Consider the following 12951-nt stretch of genomic DNA (forward strand, 5'->3'; position numbering starts at 1 on the left):
ATTTAGTACTAAGCACCATTAAATGTAACCCTACAGTAGAGAGGTCATACCAAGGATTTTTTTTTATTTTTTATTATTATTAATTTTACACACACACACACACACACGGAATAAATAACATTTTCAGCTATACTTTCAAACAAAATGCAAGCAAGTGTAAGATAAAACATGCACAGTGGCAACAGTGTTTTCAGCAGCAAACTCCCTCGGCAGTCGGCACATGTCTTCAACCATTCCTTTGTTGATTTTGTGTTTGAAAAATAGGTTGTGTATTTATTGTTAAATACTTTGCGATATTTTGTGCAACATTCCCTGCACACCCAATTAAAAAGCTCAGTAAAGAATCACAGAAAAAGAGGTGAGCAATTGATCTTAAAACGAAGTTAACATGAAGCTGGTAAGCCCATAAACATTATTGCACATCACTTCAGATGGTCTCATTCTGCAGTGACAACCGTTTTGTAAAATAAGGATAAAATCGTTGAGACTGAAAAAGGATCTGCTTACATTAAATCGACAAGAGTGACGAAGCCAAGACAAGGTCCTGTCGGTGATATGGAGAAACTACTTGCATCATGCATAGAGGACCTAAACCAAAAACGATTGCCCCTTAGCACTGTGACCATAACCGCAACAGCACTGTTCTCTTCAACATGTTGAAGGAGAAGGCAGGACCCGATTATGACTACACATTCAATGCTTCTTCCGGTTGGTTCATGAGATTCAAGCAGCATTTTGCGCTCATAATGTGAAAATATATGGGAATTTGCAAGTACTTAGAAGGCTGCCAAGGAGTTTTCACCAGCTATTTCTGCTAAGGAAAGAAATGACCAGACTGATGTAATTCTGGAACACATTCAATATTTTTCATGCTATTAAAAATATTGCTGTGGCAATATTTTTAATAGCATGATTTTGGAAGTTTGTAGTAGTGAGCCTAGCAAACAATCTCAATCTAAGTGAATGATGATGACATAATTCAACTCGTAGAAAGTTCCCTCTTTTTGGAGTATGTCACTAGAATAAGCTCTAGCTCTGTATGTTAGCATTTATATTACATCACAGATTTATGCAGAATGGTTGAGTGAGTTAATAATCAGACACGTGCGAGTTCGTAGATGAGCATCTGGAGGGTTTGGTGACAATCTAGAAGCAGTAAACAGCTGTTTCATTTATAAGGTATATTTTATTCTAAGGTTTTGGCTGTTTAAGTGCACTAAAGATTAGAAATGATATTTAGTATAACATAGAAGTGTGGCAAAACAGTGAAACACTGACATGCTGCAATCAGTGAACTTGTGAGTGTAGTGGAATGTAGCATAAACACTCTGCAAAAAAAAAAATTGAGTGGTGGCAGTGGTTGTGAGAGCAAATAATTTTACATCTGAAACAGATGTTACATCTTGGAAATAGATTGCATCCAAATCCCAACCATCACTTGTAAACCAGTATATAGAATAACTACCTTAGGCAGTCTGTTATGAATGAAAGCAACACTTGATGTCTCAGGATACAAAGTTGGTCCTTCAGGAAAAACTTTTGGTCAAAAAAAAAAAAAAAATTCTTTTGACCGAAAGGTGTCCTTTTAGACACAGCATTTTCTACACAGTGTCTAAAAGGACACTGCATCTCTCATGGAAGAAAAAAAAAAAAGGTTAAAAAAGATCTGAAGTTTTATATCTGGAAAAGAACTTATTTATGGAAACCTTTGAAAACAAGGCACTTTAAGGATAGCAAACATTTGCCTTAACTACATCAATGCGTTCATCATTACAAATGAGGAATTGGAACATTTCAAAAACTACCTTAATCCCAATAAAGCCTACAATCCCAACATAATTCATGCTTGAACTTAAAAAAACAAACTGCAGGGTATTACTATTCCTAGTATCTGAAGAAAAGACAGAATTTCTAATTGTGCAGAACGTTCACTAACACTGATCGATTCCTGAATGCTTAATCTCACCATCACTGCCCTTTACAAAAGACACGTACAATATAAATATTGATGGGAAAGAGAGAAAATCCTCAACATCTCAACAACTTACCAGTATTGCTGATAAAAGAAATGAAGAACTTCATTTCTTTTATCAGCAAGATTATCCTATCACTAGGCATGAGTTCAAGACAATTGATAAAATTTTAAAAATCCTTCTCTACATCTGCAACGTCTGATAGAACCACACTTTGCTTCCAAGTTAAGTGACTTTCACTCCACTTTACAAGGTTTTAAACTTTTTACACTCTGTCCTCCATATCTTTGGAATGGAAGGTGTAGAAACCAAGGGCCTATAAAAAAACTGCTTGTGATATTTGCTATGTTGGCCAAACAGGACATTCCAGAGAAACTCGTATGTTGGAACATGTCAAAGAAGTTGAACAGAAACGAGATTTTTTATACAACCAACATCGAGCAGATCAAACTTGTTACTGCGTCAAGTGATGATGTCAGCCTGGTTGTGATGAAGTTGGAAGAACTGACGCTTGTTAATGTCTTCAAGCTGCCACATTCGATGGCCTCAAACAAGGGTGACTCAGAAAGGGGAGGACTATATACGTGGGAGACTTCAATAGCCACCATGAATTATAGAAGTATGCTCAGGATGATAAATGTGGTATAGCTCTCACCAACTGGGTTGAGACCTTCAATATCTACTTGGTCTATGACACTAAAGAGCATGGCACTTTGAGTTCAGCAACATGGAGAAGACCTCACAGCAAGCACCTGGCTGGTTGTCCCTCCTTGATGTGGGCATTTTTATGCCCACATCAAGGAGGGACAACCAGCCAGGTGCCTCGTCTTATCAACTCCCATCGACCTTGATAAGTGTGTTTGTTTCATACCTCCTGTCGACCAATTTGTAAGAGCTGCTATCTCTACTGCTAAAAACATTCCCAGGGCCTACAAAAAGGAGTATATCCCTGGATGGAACGAACAGCTTTACGAGAAATTTCTGGAGTGGTGATTTGGAAATTGCAAACACTTTCCTCCACGACGTGGATGCAGCAAGACAGCAAAGCTGGATCAAAACAGTTAAGGGACTAAACCTCAGGCACTTCAGTAGGAAGGCTTGGGGTGTGTTATGGAAGCAAGGAGGTGCTACAATGATGACTACTAAAAAGACAGATGCCAAACCAAGTTGCTAACCACATTAAAATCTTCAGCTGCCAACATGATATAAACCATACCATCGAAGTTAAGACAAGCCAGAGACTTGAAGGTAAAACTACAAGATGAATCAGAATGTGCGAGACCCTTCAGCAATGAGAAAATCAATGCATTAGCCAATACAAAAACAGTAAAGGCTCAGGGGTTTGATGGATTTCACCGGTAATTTCTTATTCATGTTGGCAAAAATACCAAAAAATGGTTTGACCATTTCTTCCCACCAACTAATGAACATTGGCATGTTACTGAAAAAATTAAAAAAAAAAAAAAGCTAAGATAATAACTCTTTCCAAACCCAGAAAATCAACTAACGACCCACAAAATTATAATCTAATCTCACTACTAAGTTGCTCATATAAGCTACTGTATAACCACATAAGCAACACCATCTTAGAAACGTTCTAATAGAACAGGCAGGCTTTTGTGACCAGGTTCTGATGTTGTACATTGAAATGGGTTTTGAACAAAATCTAAAAACTTAGTTTTCCTCGATTTCACTGCTGCATACGACACTGTCTAGACAGACAGACAGAGAGAGCATGCTGTATAAATTAATGAAAGTACTACTGTGCCAAAGAACAATACAGCTTGTTAATAATATACTCAGCAACAGATATTTTCGTATTGACCTTGGAGAAAATATCAGTAATCACCAGATACAGTGATTACTGTATCTGGTTCTAGTATGGCAGCTGTTGAGCCAAACTGAACTAATTGGCTGTCAGCTTAATACCACAAGGTGACTTATCTCTGGAACCGTAAAAACAACTCCTGTTCACTGGCTCCCAATGCTGAGTAACTTAATACGAGAATATGATAAAATACTCAAAAATACTGAATTGCCTATGCACAATGACATACCAGAGATACAGCTCAATAGACTGAAATCAAGAAAGCCTGCCTCTGTGAAGCTAAATACCTGAGAACAACAACTATAATATCAATACCAATGCACAACTCAAAACTTGGTTTGAAAGGCACTGTCTCAACAACCCACATATGGAATTGAGCTGAAAGACATTGGTAACACTGAACAGGATTCGTACCAGCCATGGTAGATGTGTAAGCTCCCTGTACAAGTGAGAAAAAATTCCCTTTGCCAGAGTGCGATTGCAGGTGCCCATCAATTCACCATATTTCCATTGAGTGCAGTCTTTGTGCACATACGGGTCAAAGAAATGACTTCCTGGAGGCAACAACACCTGTTATAGACAACTTGATCTTAGCTTATCAGCGTTTTGTTTGTTGAAAATGTAATGTCTTTGTTTTATCCTAAATGTCACTTTTATATATTTATTGACATGTATCTTTATAATTGCATGTAGATTTCCATATGCTAATTAAAATAAATACCATATGAAAAATTCAAGGAAGCTTTGACATGCTATGCATCCCTACCCAGTGCAATAAAAACTAGAGCTCAATACTGCAATAATCTTCATACATTAATGATCTGACATTCTCAGACCTTTGAATGAGACACTATGCTAAACTAAAGAATATGACAGACTAGTTCTACTTTTCCTTATACATACTGTATACTGTTTAGTTGTTTAAAATCTCAAATTTTTTAGTTTGAGATGTTATGAATTTTCTAGTTTAAAAGTATTTTATTCCACATCTTTAATCTCCTGATGCTAGCCACAAAACTAGTAGTTCTCGGGAAATAGTTTTATTCATCACATACTTCCACCTTAGTGTCACCACCTCTGGGTCTGGCTCCCACCAACGAGACCTCAATGTGCATCTTCACAACCACAAACTTCACGCTTAAACTAGACATCCAGCTCAACTCATTTAAAGTAAAGATGCTGTTATATTCCTAAATAAAGCCCGTGCAAGTTTTTAGGAATTTGAAATGAAAATCACCAATAAAAAAAATATAAAATAAAAACAATGAAAATAGATAGGAATATGGAAAATATTAACTGCATTCTCAATGAAGAACCGACAAAATAAGTAAAACATTAACAGTTTTAAAACCCCTACATCTTATAATATGATAATAAATGATTAAACTTGTTTTTTTTTTTTTTATTTGCCCTTACCTAATTGTCTTTTTACTGTAGACGACTGCTAAAAGATAAAAAAAAAATGCAGTTAATAGCAAATATCGTTTGTCAGTTATACTGAAATAACATTGAAATATGGAATCTCATTGCAGTTGAACTTGGTTACAATGATAACCAAGGCAAGGACAACAAAATGTCCTCATAACCATACTCACATCATTGTTTTTATAATTGTCAATAACTCAATAAAAAAGATTCAAATAACAAAAGTATTAGAGACAAAAAAAAAATAATTACATGCCTAAATACTATTTCTATGAATGTGTATAAACTACAATACACTTAATAATAAACAAATTATTCATCCATAATTTCAAAACTTAATACTAAACATAGCTTATTTCTCTGTATTTAAATACCATTATCAGATAGAGATTTGCCACTAAATTTTGCATAAACAATGTTATTGTTATGTTAATTTTTAAATTGATCCAGCCAAATGTTGTAACATATAAAATTATCAAGTCCAACTGTTTAGCAAATTTTTCAGCTTGGGAATTCAACACTTCTTTGTGTAGCAAACCATTGAAGCAAACCACTTGTAGGTTCGCACTTACTAATTTTTTTTTTTTCAGTGATTTTGTTTTCCAATGCTGATATGTAAACATCTTCATTTTTCCATAATGTCAATACCGCTGAGGATGACAAAGAAAACTTAAGGTGCTAGACCGTTTTTTTTTTTTGGTTACTTGCATGAGATATAAGTTCTGCATTACTTCAAGCTTGGTATCTCTCTCATTTCTGGCTCCCACTGATGAGACCTCAATAAAGGTTGAAATCTGTCATTATGCATAGCATTTTACACATCCGAAAGGGTGTGCATATTGCATTATGGGATATACTGCATTATTGGATATACACTAAGGCAAGTGATGGGAAGTCATTAGCCTCTATATACAAGTAGCACAGACATGAATATATTTCACGTGCAAAACATTGTTTTGCTTCCTTGAGTGAAGGATTAAAATCAAGTACAGGTAACCCTCATATAACGTAGTACTTATGCAACGTGGCTTCGATATAACACGGTCTACAATTTCTAGTAACCCTTTTTTTTCCCCCATATTCGGGCGCTGGACTTAATCAAATTTTATCTTCGTTAAATTTGTCTGCCCATAAGTCTGTCTGCTGCGCAAGTACAGCAATACCTCGCATAGTCCAGGTAATCAGTTCCACCAATATCCCAGACTGTTTGAAACTGGACTAATTGAGGAACTAAATATATACAAAAAATGATAATTGGTTCCAAAAAAAAAAATATATATATATATATATATATATAGGAAGAGTGGGTATGTATAAAATATTCTGTTTTTCAATAAATAAAATCAGATTAATAAATTCAAATGTCTTTATCAAAAATAATTAAACAAAAAATACAGATTTTTCTTAATTCATTTTTTATTCTCTAAAAATTGCAATATCGATGTCTGCACATTTTTCTTCTTTGGTTTTTTCTCTTCATACATTTCTTTGCAGCAACGAATTGCATTGTTTATCGTTCAGAATTGAAAGACTACATTCAATTTTTTAAATGGGATTAAAATTTAATTATCACAAATCAACTTTAACGTAGAATTACGCATCGAAAACTGATAGACATAGAAGTTAATTCAACATTAAAGTTCACAAACGTCCACTGCTTACTCGTACTACACATAGCTTACACATTAAGACGTTGAACATAATGCTGCATTTACATTCGCACTGAGTCTAGGTACATACGTATACAACGGGGAACCCCCGAAAAAATTGAAATATCGTATCGTATAACTTTAAAACCGCATAAAAAGACTTGACTGTATAAAGGGAAAAAACTGAACATTTATGTATAAAAAAAAATATCGTGTACTAATTTTTTAGGATTTCAAACTGGACTGATCAAAGCCAGACTATGCAAGGTATTCCTGTAGTTATAAGTATTGAATTTAGTGTTATTGCATCACTGAATAAGATACTGTACAGAGGCTTTTGCAGTCTGTCATTCTCAACAAATAGTGCAATTAGAGACAGATGGAATAAAAACGGCACTAACAAATAAATCACATGTCCCCTCTCACAGAACTATGCTGTATAAGCTTAAGCAAAACAATATGTTGCACTGAAGCAGTATCTAACTAAAAACTATTGTCCAATTTTTTAATTATGAAATAAGTGTGTTTTATTGCATTTGAGATTCTCAATGTCATTATGACAGATCACAAAGGCCATCCCAAAAGACTACCAAGAGTTGAAATATGCTATATAATGAATGTGTGTTTGCATGCCACCTCAAATGCAAATAAGCCATAAAATTCAACCAACGGTTGAAACGTTTGTGTGAGTTGAGCCAGTCAGTAATGAGAAGTTCCATCGGAATGACACCCTGTTGTGAACGTGTTAAAAATAATAGTGAATGTTACGTTATGAGCTTTCAGATGTTATGGAATTGAAGAGAATTAACATTTCACTTATCGGTTGCTTTTGTCTTTGGGTCGCGCAATCTTTTGTTAATACCGCACCAATCATATGCACGTCTTTATAGCTGCTGTCTTGTGTAAAAGAAAATTCAGCTTGTACGTATTGTAACAATTAAAAAAAAACCTGAATAATTTATAAGCATATAAATGGATATCACCTGCAAATCGTTGACGTGCCAGAGGTTCACCATCTAGGATTTACTGTATAAAGTGTTTATTGTTGAAAATTGTGTTCATTTTCTGCCAGGAAAGTACATTTAAAATCATAAGTGTGTTATTCTTAAGCTGGGCAGTTTATTTTCTGGTGAGTTACTTACATATGTAAAGCTTTTTTTTTTTTTTTTATGTAAAAGATTTTTTTTTTTTATTGTAATGGCCACTAAAATTGCAACAAAAGGGAAAAAACCAACATTGAAGAGGAAATTAATTTCTCTCAAAGAAAAAATTAAAATCAATTTAGTCAATTTGACAATTTAGCTTGTTCTGATTATTTGTTTGCTACTATATTATTTATGATCACAATATCGAAATTGTCAAAATACATTTAGCAAAATACTGTTTATCAGTAACTCCGCTAATGTATCCAGACTATGTGGCCAAATGGGAAACACATCATCTATGCAGCATAGCCAGATAATGGATTTATGTGGGACAAAGTGTGGCTTTTTTTTTTTTTTTTCAAAGGTCTCCATGAAGAAGTTAGCCAGGGGTGGAGAAAGTAGCGAACCCATGGCTGCCTCCTCTATCAGTTTGTAGAATTTTCCTTACCAAACAAAACAGTCTGAGTTTATGTGTACTGAACCAGGACTGGGATAGTAGGAGGAAATATGGCTTAATGATGTCTAAGGTGTCTTTGAGGACATCAGTGAATAAAGAGGAGACATCAAAACTGACCATTATGTCAGTGTGTTAGATTTTCTATACTGGCTTTAAAGTGGAGTGAGTTTTTTTGTGTGAAGGTGTGTTGCCAGGATATTGTGTGAGCACTTCTGCTAAATATATGGCTAATTTGTATGTGGGTGAATCTAAGCCATCCACAATGGGATGTAATAGCACATCTGGGTGAAAGGGGGGGGGTCTAGAGTTATAACATTTTATTTGCAACTTCCACTGCAAGGGGCATTTTTAAAGGAGTGTTCTGATCTGTATACTGGTGGGATCATAGCCTATGGTGAGGTAGAACAATCTAGAAATAAAGAGGCAAGTTTATCTGTGTAATCCAGTTGATTTAAAACCACAGTGGCATTTCCCTTCTCTGCTTCATTACTATTCTGTTTTTAATTTCTTGCAGAGCTTCAAAATCCTTCCTTAAGCGGTTGCTTTTTGGTGATTTGGCATGCCAATATAGTTAGGGAAGCTGACGGTACCTGGCTTTACTTGGATCATTATTTCTTCTGCGGGAATTTTTTTTTTTTGGTGCTAGTGCGCAAGATGTTAAGTTTTACTACTGTGTTAGGAGGTGGTTGAGGCGTGGAATTTGAGTTTTAATATTTTTTTATATTTCGTGATGTGCAAACATATTTTTTGAAATTCTTTGTCTGCTGAAGCGTTCGAGTCCTCGGAAAGAATCGCCCAAAGGTTCAGCGTCGCAGTATGCGCACAGATAGCTTCGTTAGTGTCGGCCAAGAAAACGCGGGTGGAGGAAATCTGTAACCGTAAAAGAGCGAAGCTAGTGCACCTGTAAATGTGGAGAATTCGGTGAAGTAAACTGGTGTTTCAATTTCGCAATTCGGGAAAACGTTATTATCCCAAAAGCGTTTTAAAAGGATAGTCTATTCTGTTGTTTTTTGTTTAGATGTCTTCAACTTCAAATTTCCGTATTGACAGGACTTGCGTGCAATGGAATTTTCATGGACGGTAGTAATTCTGGTAGATAGGCTATATGTTGTTTACCCATAACTATTATTTTTCAGGAAATAACAACGCATACTAAAATATTAATTATAAAAATAAAAACTTTAATTAATACTTACCTATATTTCAGCAACATTACTTTGCTATCATGGTTCCGAATATCATGGCTCTGGTGAAATACTTCTCTGCTAGGTCGTGTAGTAGGGGGGCTATGTATGGTATTTTGGTCTCCCGATGGATCTGTGCGTTTCTGACGTACCACGGTGCGTCCAAGATCATCCGAAGGCATTTATTTTGTATTCTCTGGAGTTTTAGGATATTAGACTGTGAGGTGTGGCTCCACGCTGGGGAGGCATACGTGATTACCGGGCGTAATACCATCTTGTATATTAGTAGTTTATTTTGTGTGTCAAGTTTACTTCGGCGGTTGATCATGGGGTATAGCTGTGCTATGGCTCTGGCTGTCTTGCTGCAGATGTGTTTAATGTGACTGTTGAATCTAAGTCTTTTGTCCAATCTAACTCCCAGATATGTGGTTTCTGCTTGCCATGGAATCTTTTTCCCATAGAGTTGGATGTCATTACTGATGAGTACTTTTCTTCTGGTGAAAAGCATCGCTGAGCTTTTGTGTGGATTGACCTGAATCCTCCAATCTGAGAACCACTTTGCAAGAGTGGAGATGCTATCCTGTAGTCTTTTGGTTGCCAGCTTGGGGCTGAGAGATCTGGACAATATTGCCGTATCATCGGCATATAAGGCAGTGATGGTTGTTCTTGGGTTTTGTGGGATATCGGCTACATAGATTGAGAAGAGTAGGGGGGCCAGAAGAGAGCCTTGGGGTACGCCTGCCAGAATTTTTCTTCTGGATGATACAATTCCATTGATTTTTATTTGCATGTATCTGTCTGAGAGATAGGATTTGATCAGTCTGATGATGTTTATGGGTATGTTGGCTTTTATAAGCTTGTAGAGTAGGCCCTGGTGCCATACTTTGTCAAATGCCTTTGCTAGATCCAAGAAAACGGCTGCAGTGTGCTGGTTCCAATTAAAGCCGACTGTGATGTGTTCTACCAGGCGGTGTATTTGTTGAGTGGTACTGTGCTCCTTCCGGAAACCAAATTGTTCATTAGGGATGATTTTAAGTTTCTCTGTGGCGTCTTGTAGTCTGGAAAGGATAACTCTCTCTGCTATTTTGCCAAGGCTGGATATTAGACTAATGGGCCTGTAACTTTGGGGAAGATGTGGGTCATTTCCAGGCTTTTTTATCGGTGTTATATCAGCAATTTTCCAGGCTATGGGAAAATGTTGTAGTCTGATTATTGCATTTGTTATGTTGACTATATGGATTATGGCCTTTCTGGGAAGAATTTTTATGATTTTGTTGGTGATTCCATCTGGTCCTGGGGCTTTTTTTGAATTTAAATGCTTGATGATGTTATATATTTCTGTTGGGGTGGTAGGAGTGATGTGGTCTGGGCAGTTCTCTGTTTGCTTTAAAGAATGCCTGACCTGCATATGAATATTATATATATGACTAATATTCAGGTTTTCATATGCAGGTTTGCACTGCTCCTCCAGACTGTCAGCCAGTGCATCAGCTTTGTCTCTATCCATGTGTGTTATTCCGTGCTTGGTCTGCATGGGAGGTAAGGGTTGATTTTTTCTACGGAGGATCTTCAAAAATTTCCACAGAGTATGATCAGCTTGGTTTAGGGATGTTAACTTCTTTTCCCATTCCTGGTTTCTATGATTTTGTAGTGCATCTCTTACTTTTCTGTTTAGGTTGTTTAGGATAGTTTTGTCTTGTGGAGCTCTAGTGTTATGGTACCTCTTCCTGGCTTTATTTTTGGACTTGATTAAGTTGGTAATCTCCTCTGGGATTCTGCTGGTTGAATGGATGAATGTAGTTCTGGTGACTGAAGCAATTGCTTTCTTGATTTGGTCTGTTAAGCTTTTTACTGCAGTGTCTATCTCTTCTTTTTTATGTATGATAGGTACAGGGCCAATGTGCTCTGGTAGGACATGGGACAGTTTGTCCCATGCTAAGAATGAGTGTAGTGGGGAGAATTGATCTAGTGTACCTAGTTTGAGCACTAGGGGATTATGATCTGATGACAATTCATTTACTGTTTCCAGCTGGTACTGATATTTGATATTCTTTAAAATAATGATGTCTAGCACGTCTGATCTGCCAATTGGGCTGTGATGGGTAGGCTCGACAGGTCCCACAACTGTGGCTGAGTTGGCTGCTGTGTAGTTGTGTAGAGTGTGGCCACTTGTATTAACTGTGGAGCTGTACCAGGCAGTGTGCTTTGCATTCAAATCTCCTGCCATAAGAATGGGGTCTGTGGAGCCTAGGATGGAATCTAGATCTGATATTAATAGGTGTTTGCTTGGTGGGTTGTAGGCTGCATATATCTTGATGCTTCCTGCATTTCTGGTGTGTACTTCTACTCCTGTAATCTCCAGGTTGGTGGTTGGTGGGTTGGGTATGGTATTGTGGTTGAGGTAGGGCTTGATATAGATGGCTGTGCCTCCCCCTCTGGCACCTAATCTGTCTGTTCTGTACATGGTGTACCCCCTTATTTTGGGGTTGTTAGCAGGTCTCAGGTGAGTCTCGCTAATCAGCATAATATCGGGGTTTCTTCTGAGTGCGAACTCTTGTAGCTCAAGTGTTTTGTTGGTGAGGCCATTGGCATTCCAGGCAGTTATCAGGAGTGAGTTTGGTTGTATTTTAGTTGTGTTCATTGAGAGCTGCTAGTATGGAGTGGGTTCCTTGAAGGAATCTCTTCGTTGAGGATGACGATGGGTTTGTTTGGCTAAATTCTTGCAGCATAGTGGCTAATGAGGAGGTCAGAATTGCTGCTATGTTGGAGGTTTTCTGAGTGGTATGTACTGCATTCTTGGGGCGAGCTGCTTCTGCGTAGGTTTTGGTGGGGAAATGTGGTCTTTCCTGACTTGTTTGGTTTAGTTTTCTTTGATCAGTCTCAATCTGTGATCTTTGGGTGGTAATCGGAGCAGGTGATTGGGGGGGGTCTTGTTGCCCCACGGTTTTTCGGATGATGAATGCATCCTTTATAGTTGGCAGGATGGGGTCCACCGCAGTTGGCACATGTGGCTGGCGTGGTTCTTGGTTTAGAACAGGTAATAGTTGGGTGTTTTTCGCCACATTTGAGGCATCTGTACTCAGCTTTGCAGAGTTTTTGGGCATGGCCAAACTTTTGGCAGCGATGACATTGCCCTGCTGATGCTCTCTTTCTTAGTGGTTCTGGGGTTATTCTTAGACCGCAGACGGCGGTTATTTCATAGATGTGTTTCTGTGTGTTGGGGACTTCCACTAGGACTAGTGGCATTGGTCGCTTGTCTGATCGGGTCATCCTGCTGACCTTGATAGGTG

General features: G+C 37.3%; 1 protein-coding gene across 5 annotated transcripts in view; it reads right to left on the reverse strand.

Annotated features, from left to right (window-relative positions):
* Nucleotides 1-9732, reverse strand: part of LOC150104496 (exosome complex exonuclease RRP44-like) — a 136742-nt gene extending 127010 nt beyond the window's left edge. For 3 of the 5 annotated variants that reach the window (XM_090395672.1, XM_090395670.1, XM_090395667.1), the window contains exons 1-2: nucleotides 9674-9732; nucleotides 5218-5245 (exon numbers count right to left, since the gene is read on the reverse strand). The gene's annotated coding sequence lies outside the window, so the exon portion shown is untranslated. Of the gene's footprint in view, nucleotides 1-5217; nucleotides 5246-9067; nucleotides 9109-9673 lie in introns of those variants that run through there. The other 2 variants (XM_090395668.1, XM_090395669.1) reach the window with 2 other exon arrangements.
* Between the last annotated feature and the right edge of the window lie 3219 nt (nucleotides 9733-12951).

This window comes from Typopeltis vanoorti, chromosome 7, assembly GCF_054136105.1.
Source record: "Typopeltis vanoorti isolate ZY-2024b chromosome 7, IOZ_Tvanoo_1.0, whole genome shotgun sequence".
In the NCBI taxonomy this organism is placed as follows: Eukaryota; Metazoa; Arthropoda; class Arachnida; order Uropygi; family Thelyphonidae; genus Typopeltis; species Typopeltis vanoorti.